Here is a 13,165-nt window from a genome sequence, read left to right as displayed (position 1 = left end):
TGCCACTTCCTATGAGAACCTTTCAAAGTCCCTGCAAACTTCCTAGTCCACACTCAGGCCTCCCTGAGGTCCACATCCTACCTGGAAAATCCATCCATTCTTCCTGTGAATCTTCCATAGGGCCGCTCCAAACACTTCCCTCGCCTGATGCTAGAAGTGCCCCACCTGGGTCTAATAATCACAGGGTCAGGGAGATGCAGCGGTAGCTGGGGCCCCGGTCCCCATTTCCCAGGGTGCCACTGGTGTTTGCAATGAGCTGGTGCTTGTTAGACACTTGCGGAAAAGAAAAGTAGCATCCAAATAGCTTGCACCGGGTGAGAACCAAATACAAGTCACACCTTGTGAAAGTCCAACCTTCCTTCCTAGTAACCAAAGGCAGGCAAATGACAGCAGTCTTCATTAGTCTCCAGGGCCCATTACGTCATCAGTGGGTTTTATTAATTCATGGTAACAGCTAGGGGAAAACAGAACTTCATTCCTCTGTGCTGATCAGTGGTACAGCTTCTCTCCGCACCACGACGGTTCTTAGGAAAAGCAAAAAACAAAAATTTTCAGAAGTTTACAACTTATGGCTCTATGACTTCACCAGCAAAACAATGAAAATCAGTAGTGCGACTCGGGAGTGCAAAAAGAAAACGGTAAACTCGCCAGTGTCTCATTAAGTGGTACTCATAAACGTGGGGACCCCTCTGACTCACAGTGGGTAGTGAGTACGGAGACCGAGGGGCCCCAGTCTAAGGGACCTTACACAACCAAGTAAGATGATGATACTAAGGATGGGGTTTGTCTCTCTCCTGTCCTCCCCACACAGACAACTTCTGCTACACACAAGTCCCTAGGCTTTATTCACCATGGACCCTGACAGAGATGTACTGGGACTGGGGAAGGGCCTCACCCCTGGAGACTCTTATTCTTAAGAAAGGAAAAAAAACCTGAGTATTTTAGTGTGAGCACATGTGCACGCGACACACTTCTGTGTAAGTCTGGATGTACAGGGACCTCAGAGGCCAGCTTTCTGGACTGTTTCTGCTGGAGTCCTGGACACTCCAGGCTGGCTGGCCCGAGACATCCCATCTTGCAGAAGCACTGAGATCATGAATGTCCGCCACCTCGTCTGGCTTTCGACATGGTTCAGAGGTTTGAATCAGGTGGTCAGGGTTAGGTCTCAGACAGTTCATGTGTAAGAGCTTGATCTGGACCACACAAGGATTTCTGGCCGTCAGACGAGAGCCAGCATTCCTCAGGGACCTTGTGAAATACTCCCAAAGAGTCGTTTCCTTGTCTCTGGCAGAAGGGACCTGGGCTCTGTGAACGTATACCTGTGGTTGCATAACAAAGACCCACGCAGGCCTCCAGGCTCACACGTATGTGTTATACATTTCAAAGTCCACACCAGCCTCCTGGCCCTTCTCATCCCTCAACTACTGTCCTCCTCATGGTCCATGTGATTTGTCCACACCCACATCCACCCCACCCCATCCCCACTCTCTCTCACTTCTCTGGCAGATAGATAGATAGCCCTGGCCATGTCTCTTTCTCTCTGCTCTAGATTCTTCCAGATACCTCTGGATATTTTCTCTCTCCGATTCACAATAAAAGTCTTTCCCTTAACTGTACCATGGAGCAGCCATTTCCGTGGTTTCATTACTGTCCCTCCCCCCTTGCTTCCATGCAAGGGCTTTTACCCAATAAGCCAGCTCCCCAGCTCTGTATTCGTGATTGGACAGTACAAACTGGGGCTCATTTTGCCTGCTTATGCTATGCTAAGAGTTTGGAGGCATCAGAAACTTAAATCCCCTCAGAAATCTCATTCCTTCTCGATCCTTACCCCTGCCCCCGCAACATTTGACCAGGCAGCTCCCCATTTGTAGCTCACCCTACACAGTTCCCCCACTTTCCAGTCAAACGGTCATCACTGCTGTTTTGTGTTTCAGTTCTAGAGCTGATCTAACCATGTCATAACATGATGTCTGTGCTGACTGGTTTTCTGTCAACTCGACACAAGCTAGAGTCATCTGAGAGGAAGGCGCCTCAGTTGAGAAAATGCCTCCCTGAGATCCTTCTGTAAGGCATTCTCTCAGTTTGTGATCAATGGGGAAGGGCCCAGCCCCTTGTGGGTTCTGCCACCCCTGGGCTGCTGGTCCTGGGTTCTACAAGAAAGTGGGCTGAGCAAGCCGGGGAAGGGAACTAGTAAGCAGCTCCCCTCCACGGCTTCTGCATCAGCTCCAGGTGCCAGCCCTGCTTGAGTTCCAGTCCTGCCTTCTTCCAGCGATGGAGCCCAATGATGGAAGTGTAAGACAAACAAGCCCTTTCCTCCCGGCTTGCTTCTTCAGTCCTGGTGTTTCATCACAGCCATAGGACCCCTAACTAATGCTCCTCTACCCTAGGTCACTGTGGGGTCTTAGAGAAACAGAGTACTCAGGAGCACGGAGGACAGTGTCTGGCATGCAGCTGCAGCAGCAACTTAGCTGGAAAGAAAGCTACATCCCGCAGGCAAGGAGTTAGCGGGTTAGCTCTTAAGCAGAGGGTGAGGGGCTAGCATCCTAGGGAGGTAGCTGCTCCTGAGACTGGGAACAGAGGCCCTGGTGCCATCAGCAGGTACTGGTACCAGGCAGTTCATGAACCCCTAAGCAGGCGTGAAAGTGCTTTGAAGATCAGGAGGGGAAGTCCCGAGGTTGAGAGCTGCAGCCCCTATGTGACAGCAGGGACCTAGGCCTGCGGTGGAGGCCAAGTCCCCATGCCTGCCAGAGGCTGGAATCTGGCCGTATGAACCAACTAGCTCTGTAGCCTTGTCTTAGCCAGGTCCCCAGAGCAAGGAGGGGGCAATGCACACAGCCTTCAAAGGGAACAGGAGTCGAGTTAGCTAAAGGATGCTGAGCAAGATGCCAGTCCTGACTTGGCTCAGGAAATTCAGGGACTTCCCCAGCGGCTGGGAACCCCAGCCTCAAATGGCCCCAAAATACCCTCAAGCAGACAGAGATTGCTTCTGCCTCAAGCAGCCGTAGGCAGGTAGGCGGCTGAAAGTTGGAGAGAAAGGCACGGACTTTTCTCCTCGCTTCGACACAGGGCTTCTCTTTTTTTCTCTCTTCCTTCCTTTTGAGATAGGGTCTCATGTGCCCCAAGATGGCCTTAAACTCAGACGTAGCCAAGGATGACCTTGAACCTCTGCTCCTCCAACGTGCTGGGACTACAGCCCATGCACCGCGGTACCCAGGTTGTGCTCCGTGTGCGCTAGGCAAGCAGCCTACAATGAGCTACAAAACCCCACACGGGGCTTTCCTTAATAAAGCCTCCATTGGGTGGCTTCACGGAGTTAGCTCTAGTCTGACTCATGGCTGAATGCCAGGCAGCTGTACAGTCTGTCAGGACATTCAACACAAGCTCTGACACCATTTGGTTCCCCAAAGGTCTATGTGTCAGGAGCTTGGTCTCCAGTGTGGCAGCATGGAAGTGGCTGGTAGTCTCTTGAAGGAACAGGACCAAGCCAGAGGTCCCTAGTCTTTGGGGATTTACACTCAAAAGGGATTTAGGGTCCTTAGTCTGTGGATTCCTGTTCTGAGATTTTTTTTCTTTTTAGAGACAGGGTCTCATGTAGTACAGGCTGGTCTTGAACTTGCTCTATAACCAAGAATGATCTGCCATTCCCTTTAATAGGCTCAGGGTTGGCTGTGTGACTTTCCCCGAGGTCACACGGGTGAACAGCTTGTCTAGCTCTCAGATCCTCTGCTTCGTCTTCCTTCCCTTAGCCCCTCTAGCCCTGGCTTTCGCTCAGAAGAAAGAACACTTAGGGGGGAGTTTTGTTCAGGCCCCATGGCTGTGGGCTCAACACTTCTCTCTGAATGTATCATGTGTGTGTTACCCTCGCCTCCATTCTACATGCCAAAACCTAAGGGAAGCATTGCCTGGCACTTTCTGCCAGGCAGCTGGTGGGAGGGCTAAGTAAGGGTGGGAGGGGGCAAAGGGAAGAGGTGGCAGCATGAGCTCTGGTTTGGGATTCCCCATGAGACTGCAGTGAACAAGGGGCTGGAGAATGGAGTCCCTGAGCCACACCCATGGCTGTGGGCAGGTCACAGGACCTTCGAGTGGTGGAGCCCTGATTGTCTCCCAAGGAAATAACTGCAAGTAAACAAGACAGAGACCACCATGTCTTTGATGATCTAGCTTCAGAAGTCTCCAAGTGCAGGTTCCAGAACATTCTATTGTTACACAGGCCACTCTCCTTGGTGTAGAGGGGGCTGTACACCTGAGTCAGCACCAGAGCCAGGGAATCTGGGGCTCAGATTCCAGTTTCTTCTCTGCCTGGCATGGACTGTAGTTCGCTGGGCAGCCCACTCACAGCTCTTAGAAGATATGGGATCAACAGACCTTTAGTGGGGCTGTGTGTGGTTCCTTTTAAGACAGTCTTGAAGCCAGGCATGGTGACACATGCCTTAAGACTGAGCAATTAGGAAGCAGAGGCAGGTGGATCTCTGAGTCTGAGGCCAGCCCGGTCTACAGAGTAGCTTCCAGGACAGCCAGGTTTACAAACAGAAACCTCGTCTTGGGAGGTGAGAGGGGGGAGACAGTCTTGAGTCTGGTAGGGTGGCACACATCTTTAATCCCAGCACTTGGGAGGCAGAGGCAGGTGGATCCCTGTGAGTTCCAAGCCATTTAGGGCTACACAGTGAGACCCTATCTTTAAACAATTATGAATAAAAAGTAAAATAAGAAGGGGCTGGAGAGACGGTTCCACGGTTAAGAGCACTGAATGCTCTCCTAGAGGACCTGGGCTCAATTTCCAGCTCCCACATGAGAGTTCACAATTATTTGCAACTCCAATTCCACGGAATCTGACACCCTCATACAGGCATACACTCGGGCAAAAGCACCAATGCACATAAAAAATATAATAATAGAATAAGAGTCTCAAATAGCCCAGGCTGGTCTTAACACACTGTGTACCAAGGATAACTTTAGACTCCTAGTCCCCTGACATCTACTTCCCGAGGGCTGAGATTACAGCTATATGCCACCACACTTACCTGGTTTGTGACACTTTTGGAAACTCCAGGGAAGAAATGGAGAGGACTCTGGTTTCTTTTGTCCCCCAACCCTGGGTCCTCAGGCCCCTGCACAAACAAGCCACAGGCTCAGGTTTCACTGACTCGGGAGCAGAGCTCTATGCTCAAACCTGGGCTTCCCCTTCTTGCAGGATGTGTGATCCAAGACCCTTGCTTGTCCATCAGGGCGTGACTCACACAGGGTTTTGGGCACTGTGGTGGATCCGTGGAAGAAAACCAGGTCTCATGTTCTTTTCTGAACCCTCAGGCAGAGTCAGGTGGGTGACCACTTCCTACTCCTCTGGACAGGTGAGCCTGCTAGTCACATGTTTGCTATGGGGGAATGTTTCCTTTGGCCTCCAGCCCCAAGTTAGGGCTTGACCTAAGCGTCACTCTGAGAGGTGTAGGAGATCCCAGAGAGGATCTGGAGGCTTAGTGGAGCCCAGGTTAGCATCCGTCTCATGACTTCCCACCTCAGGTCTTGGTACCCTAGTCTCTCAGTGGTCCTAACGTACCTTTGAGAGTCCTGGGAAGGACAGGCAAGATTGTTCTGGCTAACGGTGCTTATGACCAAGCCTAAAAACTTGAATAGGGGTCAAGTGGTGGCGCATGCCTTTAATCCCAGTGCGTGGGAGGCAGAGGTAGATGGATCTCTGTGAGTTTCAGGCCAGCCTGGTCTACAGAGCAAGTTCCAGGACTGGCTCTAAACCTACAGAGAAACCCTGTCTCTAGCAACCCCCAAAACAAACAAACAAACTTGAATTGGATGCCCAGAACATGCATGTTAGAAAGAGAGAACCCTACCACATGTGCACGGTGGCATATGCATACATATACATATATGCACATAGTAAATGTGTTAAAATTGTTAACATGAAGTAAAAAGAGATGTCTTGGGAGAATGAAGAGACAAGACTAAACTCTCCCTCAAGGCATCTCCGTTGCGCTGAAGCCACTGTGAATGGAAGTGAGTCATTTAGGTTCGCAGGAAACCCAGCCTGGTCCGGTTTTAATCACGGGCTCAGAGACACAGAGCACAAGAAGGAAGCAACCAACGGTCAGTAGCGGCTGCTTAATTGCAAGGTACCCACACAAGTGTTTCCATGGGTGTGGCCCTGGGGGCAATGAGGACCCTGTGTGTCTGCTCCAAAGGGTTCATGGCATGACCTCAGCTTCAAAGGGAGGATCACCTTGCACAGGACCTTTCTTCTCCCTTCTGGGAAGTCCTGTCGCTCCTTAGACATGGAGCATAGAAGGTCTGAGTCCACTGGTTCCTCGAGAGAGAAGGAAACTACGAGGACATAGATTTTACCCATCTTGTTCCATGCCTGGGAAAGGTGGGTGTTTAGGACAGTGTATGGACCATGCGCCTGAGAGTCACTCAGTGGCAAAGCATGGGTTTCACATGCTTGACATCCTGGATTCAACACACGGACAACACAGACGTGGAGATACACACACACACATACATGCATATACATGGAGACACATACACACGCACACACACATGCATAAACACGTAAGCATACAGAACAAGCAAATACCGCATGCTTACAACATAGGCACAGTAAGCTTACAAAGAGATCATTGTTTCCATCTCTGGGAAAATGGATGTTCTACAAAGTGACTTGGCCAGCCTGTTCACTGTCCATTGTCACAGTGCACACCCCACACTGTGACTTCAGGGTGAGATTTACCCTATCTAGGATGGTTGCTGTAATACACACACACACACACACACACACACACACACACACACACACTGTCAAACACACAGTTCCTGGTTGTCATGGAATCAGCTCTGGACTCCCCAGGACACTCTGTTGTTAAGGAATTTCTCTAAGGAAATTCACCTCACCTAATGAATAGCTCAGCAGCTAAGAGCACTTGTTTCTATTGTAGAGGACATAGGTTGGTTCCAAGCAATCACACAGTGGCTCACAACCATTTATAACTCCAGTCCAAGGGGATCTGACACCTCTTCTGACCTCTGTGGGCACCAGGCACACCCATGGTACATATTCTTGCAAGTAGGCAAAACACTCATACTCACAAAACAAAATAAATCTTTAAAAAAAAAGTTGGCTTTTGTTTGTTTTTTGTTTTGTTTTAATTTTGAGGCCATCCCAGACTGTAAAAGACTCTGTCTTGAGTTAGGCAGTTGTGATGCATGCCTTTAATCCCAGTACTTGGGAGGCAGAGGCAGGTAGATCTCTGTGAGTTCAAGTCCAGCCTTGTATAAGACAGGCTACTGGACAGCTAGGGCTACACAGGAAGAAACTTGCCTCAACAAAACAACAGCAAACAAACAAACAAAAAGACCCTGTCTCAAAAGAACAAAATTAGTAAATAAATATAAAATAAATAGGCTAGGTTTGCTACACCCTATTGTATCTCAGTAAAGCTGGATAATTTTTCTTGTTTACATCTATTTATTTATGTGGGGACAGCAAGCATGGAAGGTCAAAGGAAAAAGTTATTCATCCTTCTTCCCTAGGTGAGTGCCTGAGAGTCTCCCAAGAAGCAGGCTGGAGGATCTAAGAGGCCCCACGGCATGCTGTTATCAGATCACAGCTCACAACTCTGAATTTTCCAGAATCCAATACCCTAGACTCTCCTGAAGGCCAACATTCCAGAAGCTGGAGGAAGAACTGGTGAATCAAGGCTCCCCAGCCTGCTCCTCAACCCTGAAAGGCACTGTTAATCACAGCTTCTAGTCAGGGTTCTGAATCCTGCTATATGTAAATCATTTCTGGAGAAACAACTTGCTAAGTCATTGGCAAGTGTCACGCCTTGCATGGGCTGTTTTCTCAGAAGAACTCTGAAGAATGGGGCCTGAAGGTTCTGAGTCAAGCAGAGCGAGGCTGCTGCTACTAGCTCAGGGCAATGATAACAAAGACCTGAGCTGCACAGCTCAGCCAAACAAGGCCCTAGGTGGGACACTGGAATTGAGCCTCTGTCGCATTCTCCTACTGGCCTCCTTTCTGTTCCTGTTGCTATCAAACTTGTTGCAGCCACAGGGCCTTTGCACCTGCTGGTCCTTCTGCTGGGAACCCTAATTCCTCAGATCTTCAAAAGGCCACCTTACCAGGTGATAGACATACTCATCACCTTCTTCGTGGGAACAGATGTAGACATGCCATGACTCATCAACTTTTGTACTCTTGTTATGTTTTATATTTATTGTGTGTGTGTGTGTGTGAGAGAGAGAGAGAGAGAGAGAGAGAACATCAGACGACAACCTGTGGGGAGAGGTTCTATTGGCGGAGGCCACTCAGACTCCAAATAATCACACACAAACTATATTATTTAAATCACTGCTTGGCTAATCACTTAAGCATGTTGCTAGCTATCTCTTATATCTTTGGTTAACCCATTTCTATTAATCTGTGCATAGCCACATGACTGTGACTTACCAGCAAGCTTCCGGCATGTCTGTCTCCAGCGGCTACATGGCATCTCACTGACTCTGCCTACTCTCTCTCTATATATATCTCTTTCAACTTGGCTATGCTAAACCATTGGCCAAAATCAGTTTCTTTATTAATGAATAAAAGCACACCACACATACAGAAGGACTTCCCACACCATTTTCCTTTTCTGTTTAAATAAAAAGGAGGGTTTTAACTTTAATATAGTAAGATTACATATAACAAAACAGGTATCAAACAAGGATGACAGTTACAATATTTATATCTACTTTATCTTTTATCATAACTAAGGAAAACTATAACTATCTATTCTTCAATTCCATCAAAGACTCCAGAACGATATAATATTACCTAAGGAAACAGGAAGGGTATTGTAAGCAACTTCCAAAACTCAAGAATTGACAGAGAGTCACCCAAAGTTCTTCTGTAACATTGTGGGCACTCATCTTCAGCCTACAGACCATAGTATCTGGCAGAATTTTCCACAGGTTCTCATCCTCTGAGGAAACAAAAAAAGAATCTCTTTTCCAAAGCAACAAATCCTTAGACCCAAATTTTGAAGTTAAGATACCTTTAAAATATATATGTAGGTTTAGCTTAGCAGCCCATACAATTAAATGTCTCTCTGTACTTAGCTCATTCACAGTCAAAAAATTCAAAGAAAACACAATAATATACACAATCCAGACTCTCTGCGTATATTCCATCTTTACATGGCTTATTTTTCTTTACTCCTTTTATCTATGACTGCACTCTGTCTCTTTAAAGACTTTGTTTTATTTTTTAAAACCATTTGTTTCTTTTTATAACTCTCTGTATTCTTCTTCTCTCTCCAAAGCATATGTACATTTTTTTCATATGTACATTTTTTAAACACACTGTGACCCATTTAGAGGTCTTTTTTTCTTTAAATATAAATCTGTCTTCATTGCTTATCTGTAATCCTTTTCTGACCAGGACCGCTTCTTAAAATGCAAAGTGGCATGGCTAGGACTAAGGCTGCTTTGCCTTTTGACTCTGCCCAGACCAACATGGCAGAGGCATTTCCACCACCTCCGCAAGCTGTGCACATCACCCCAGTTCCAGGTACGTCATGCCGTGAAGTAGTTTGTAACACGCTGCTCACAAGCCCTATTTAAATGTTCCATATTCAGACCTTCTGAAAAGAGTCAGAGCCGGCTCTTTAAGAAGCTGTGCAGCCTTCTTTGCCAAGGCTGAGTCAGGAAGACCTGTCTTAAAGGAGCTGTGGCAAGCCAGCAAACAGAGCAAGAAGCTGCATTAAACTCTGTCTTTTTGGATGTGTGTCTAGAATTCCTTTTCAAGCTCTCTCAGGTTTTTAAGTGGATTTAGTTAATCTGGTGCCAATTTGTTGGCAGAGGCCACCAGACTCGAAATAATCACACAGAAACTGTATTATTTAAATCACTGCTTGGCCAATCACTTAAGTGTATTGCTAGATAGCTCTTATATCTTTGGTTAACCTATTTCTATTAATCTGTGCATCGCCATGTGGCTGTGATTTACTGGCAAAGTTCTGGCATGTCTGTCTAAGGCAGCAGATACATGCATGGCTTCTCACTGACTCTGCCTTTTCTCTCTCTCTCTCTCTCTCTCTCTCTCTCTCTCTCTCTCTGTTAAACCATTGGCCGAAAGCAGCTTCTTTATTAACCAATAAAAGCAACACATATACAGAAGGACTTCCCACACCAAGGTTCTCTTGAGGGTTTCAGGAATTGACTCAAGTCTTCAGGTTTTGTGACAAGTGCCTTCACCTGGTGAGCCATCTGTGTGTCCCTCAAACTTGTTTACTCTAAGTAGGTCAATGATGGATGTGATGCAGCGAGTCTATAATCCTTGTATTTAGAAGGCTCAGACAGGAGGATTGCTTTGAGTTTAAAGCCAAGTTGAACTACATAATATATTCTAGTCTAACCTGGCCACAGTGTGAGACCCTCTCTCAAACAAACAAACAAAACCAGGCATAGTAGCGTACTACCTTTAACCATAGCACTGGGAGGCAGAGGCAGACAGATCTCTGGGTTCGAGCCCAGCCTGGTCTACAGAGTGAGTTCCAGGACAGCAGGGACTGTATAGAGAAATTCTGTCTCTAAAAACAGCAAGAAGAAATATGGAAACACGAGGAAAAAAAAAAAACCCTGAAGCTGGGGCTGGAGAGAAGGCTCAGAGGTTTTTTGTTTGTTTGTTTGTTCGTTTTTGTTTGTTTGTTTGTTTGTTTTTCGAGACAGGGTTTCTCTGTGGCTTTGGAGCCTGTCCTGGAACTAGCTCTGTAGATAGACCAGGCTGGTCTCGAACTCACAGAGATCCGCCTGCCTCTGCCTCCTGAGTGCTGGGATTAAAGGCGTGCGCCACCATCGCCCAGCTGAGAAGCTCAGAGGTTAAAAGCACTGGTTGCTCTTCTTCCAGAGGTCCTGACTTCAATTCCCAGCACCCACATGGTGGCTCACAACCATCTGTAATGAGATCTGGTGCCCTCTTCTGGGCATGCAGGCATTCATACTGGTAGAATACTGAATACATAATAAAGAAATATTTAAAAACAAACAAAAAAACTGAGGCTGGGGTTAGAGAAATGGCTCAGCAGCTAAGAACATTTGTTTCTATTGTAGAGGACCTAGGTTGGTTCCAAGCACTTGCACAGTATCTCACAACCATCCATAACTCCAGTCCCAGGGGATCTGACACCTCTTCTGACCTCTGTGGGCACCAGGCACACCCATGGCCCACGTACTTGTGAACTAGGGGGGAAGAGGGAGACAGGCTTTCTCTGTGTAGTTTTGGAGCCTGTCCTAGAACTAGCTCTTGTAAACCAGGCTGACCTCGAACTCACAGAGATCCGCCTGCCTCTGCCTCCTGAGTGCTAGGATTAAAGGCATGTGCTACCACAACCTGGCTTATTGTTTTCAATTATCCCTGCTACACAACTTAAATTCACTCATTCAAAACTGTAAGTGTGGCCAGTGTAAATCATGCTTGTGACAGTAGATGTAAACAGGTGGCCCTAATTGTGACCAAGGACAGGTGCCCTAGGACGCTTGACAGAAGGATGTGAGATCTACTACTGGGGATCCCTGGAGGGGGCATGCTGAGCAGACCAGAGAGAGCCAAGAAGTGTCTGGCCTTCGGAGCAGTCACCCTTGCTGTTACTGCTCCAGGCAGGAGGTACTCAGAGAGGAAAGACCCCGTCCTCCCATGAGTGACTCTCTCAGAAAATTCCTTGGAGATTTCCCCAGTCAATGCCAATAAGCAGCCACGTAGGACCAGTGCCAGCCAAGTCTGCCTTCTTTACAAACAGAAGGATCGCTTTAGCCTGAGGCCCCCAGTCACAAAACCCTAGCGATGTGGGAAAACCGGGGTGTTAACCCACTCAGGCGTCCACTGGATCTGAAGGTTGTGACGTCACCTCTAGGGACAAGAACAGCTGAGAAAAACCCATCTGTCAGTCATAACTCCCAACAACTCGTTGTGTTTTGGGTTGGCATCTGAAGGCATCTCAGGGCCCCCCCAGACAGCAGGGATGGGAGGCTCCACTCTATAAACCTTCCCCCACTTGACTGACCCAGATCCTGAGGGACAGCAGCAGCCCCTCGGCCACCAGCAGCCTCTCCTGCAGACCACCATCAGGGAACAAGAACTTGAGGCCAGGGATTCAGCCTCTCCTAAGGAAAGAGGCGCCAGCAGCCCCAGGGCCCACCTGGCGGCGGTTTCAACCTACTGGGGCCCACGTCTCTCAGCATTCACCATCCAGATGCCAGAGGCAGAGACTAGGGATGTGGCCCAGTTGGTAAAGGCGGGAAGTCCCAGGTTGCTCCTAGGTGGGTCATCACAGCTTTGGGGAGGAAGAGCTGGAGGTAGGAGGATGGGAAGTTAAAGGTCCTCTACAACTACAAAGGAAGTTCAAGACTGGACAAGAATACAGAGGTCCTCTGTCAAAGCAAAACCAAAAGCCTGGTGCAGCTTCTCTGCCCTTGACAGGGACACAGCGTGTCCAAGGAGCCATGGTAAAAAGAAAAAAAAAATGGCGGCTTGTGCCGGAGCAAAGGGGCACACGGGTATGTGGTGGTCAGAACACTAGGGGAGCAAACGAGGTGGGGCATGACCTGGTATGGGTGAAGTCCAGGGGTTGATGGCTTTGTCACATCACGTGATCAGAAAGACCTCCCCGAGAAAGTGGCTTCTTGAAGTAGGAGAGAGAAGGAGCCAGGCAAACAGAGGAGGCCAGTTGCAGCCAGTGCAAAGGCCCTGAGGTAGGAGTGGGCTACCCCTGAGGCTGGCAGGGTGAGGGACGGAAGAAGAGGAGAGGTCTGGTAAGGGGAGAGGGTGGGTGGGATTCTATACCTGCTGAGAGGCCACCATGGGGTGTGTCTCTTCCCAGGCAGGCAGTTGAGATCTGCTATGTTGAAAACAGGTGTGGAGGAAGGGCACATAGGGGCTCTCTGCTTCGTCAGGATAAAGGAAATGGAGGCTCCCACCAGGCAGGGGCAGTGAGGAGACAAGGAACCAAATTCTAGACCAAGTTTGGGGTAAAACTGAGGCAGTTTGCTGATGACTGGATATGAGCAAGGAACAAGAAGGAAGGCAGTGAGCACAGGCTGGACCAGGCTTCCTTAGAGCTGGGGAAGGTGACAGTCCTGACAGAAGAATGGCCAATTCTGACTGTGGGGTCTGTGATCAGGG

Source organism: Microtus oregoni, unplaced genomic scaffold, assembly GCF_018167655.1.
Source record: "Microtus oregoni isolate MIOR12 unplaced genomic scaffold, Mior012 000005F_ref0000423, whole genome shotgun sequence".
Lineage (NCBI taxonomy): Eukaryota > Metazoa > Chordata > Mammalia > Rodentia > Cricetidae > Microtus > Microtus oregoni.
Note: the sequence above shows the minus strand (reverse complement) of the source record.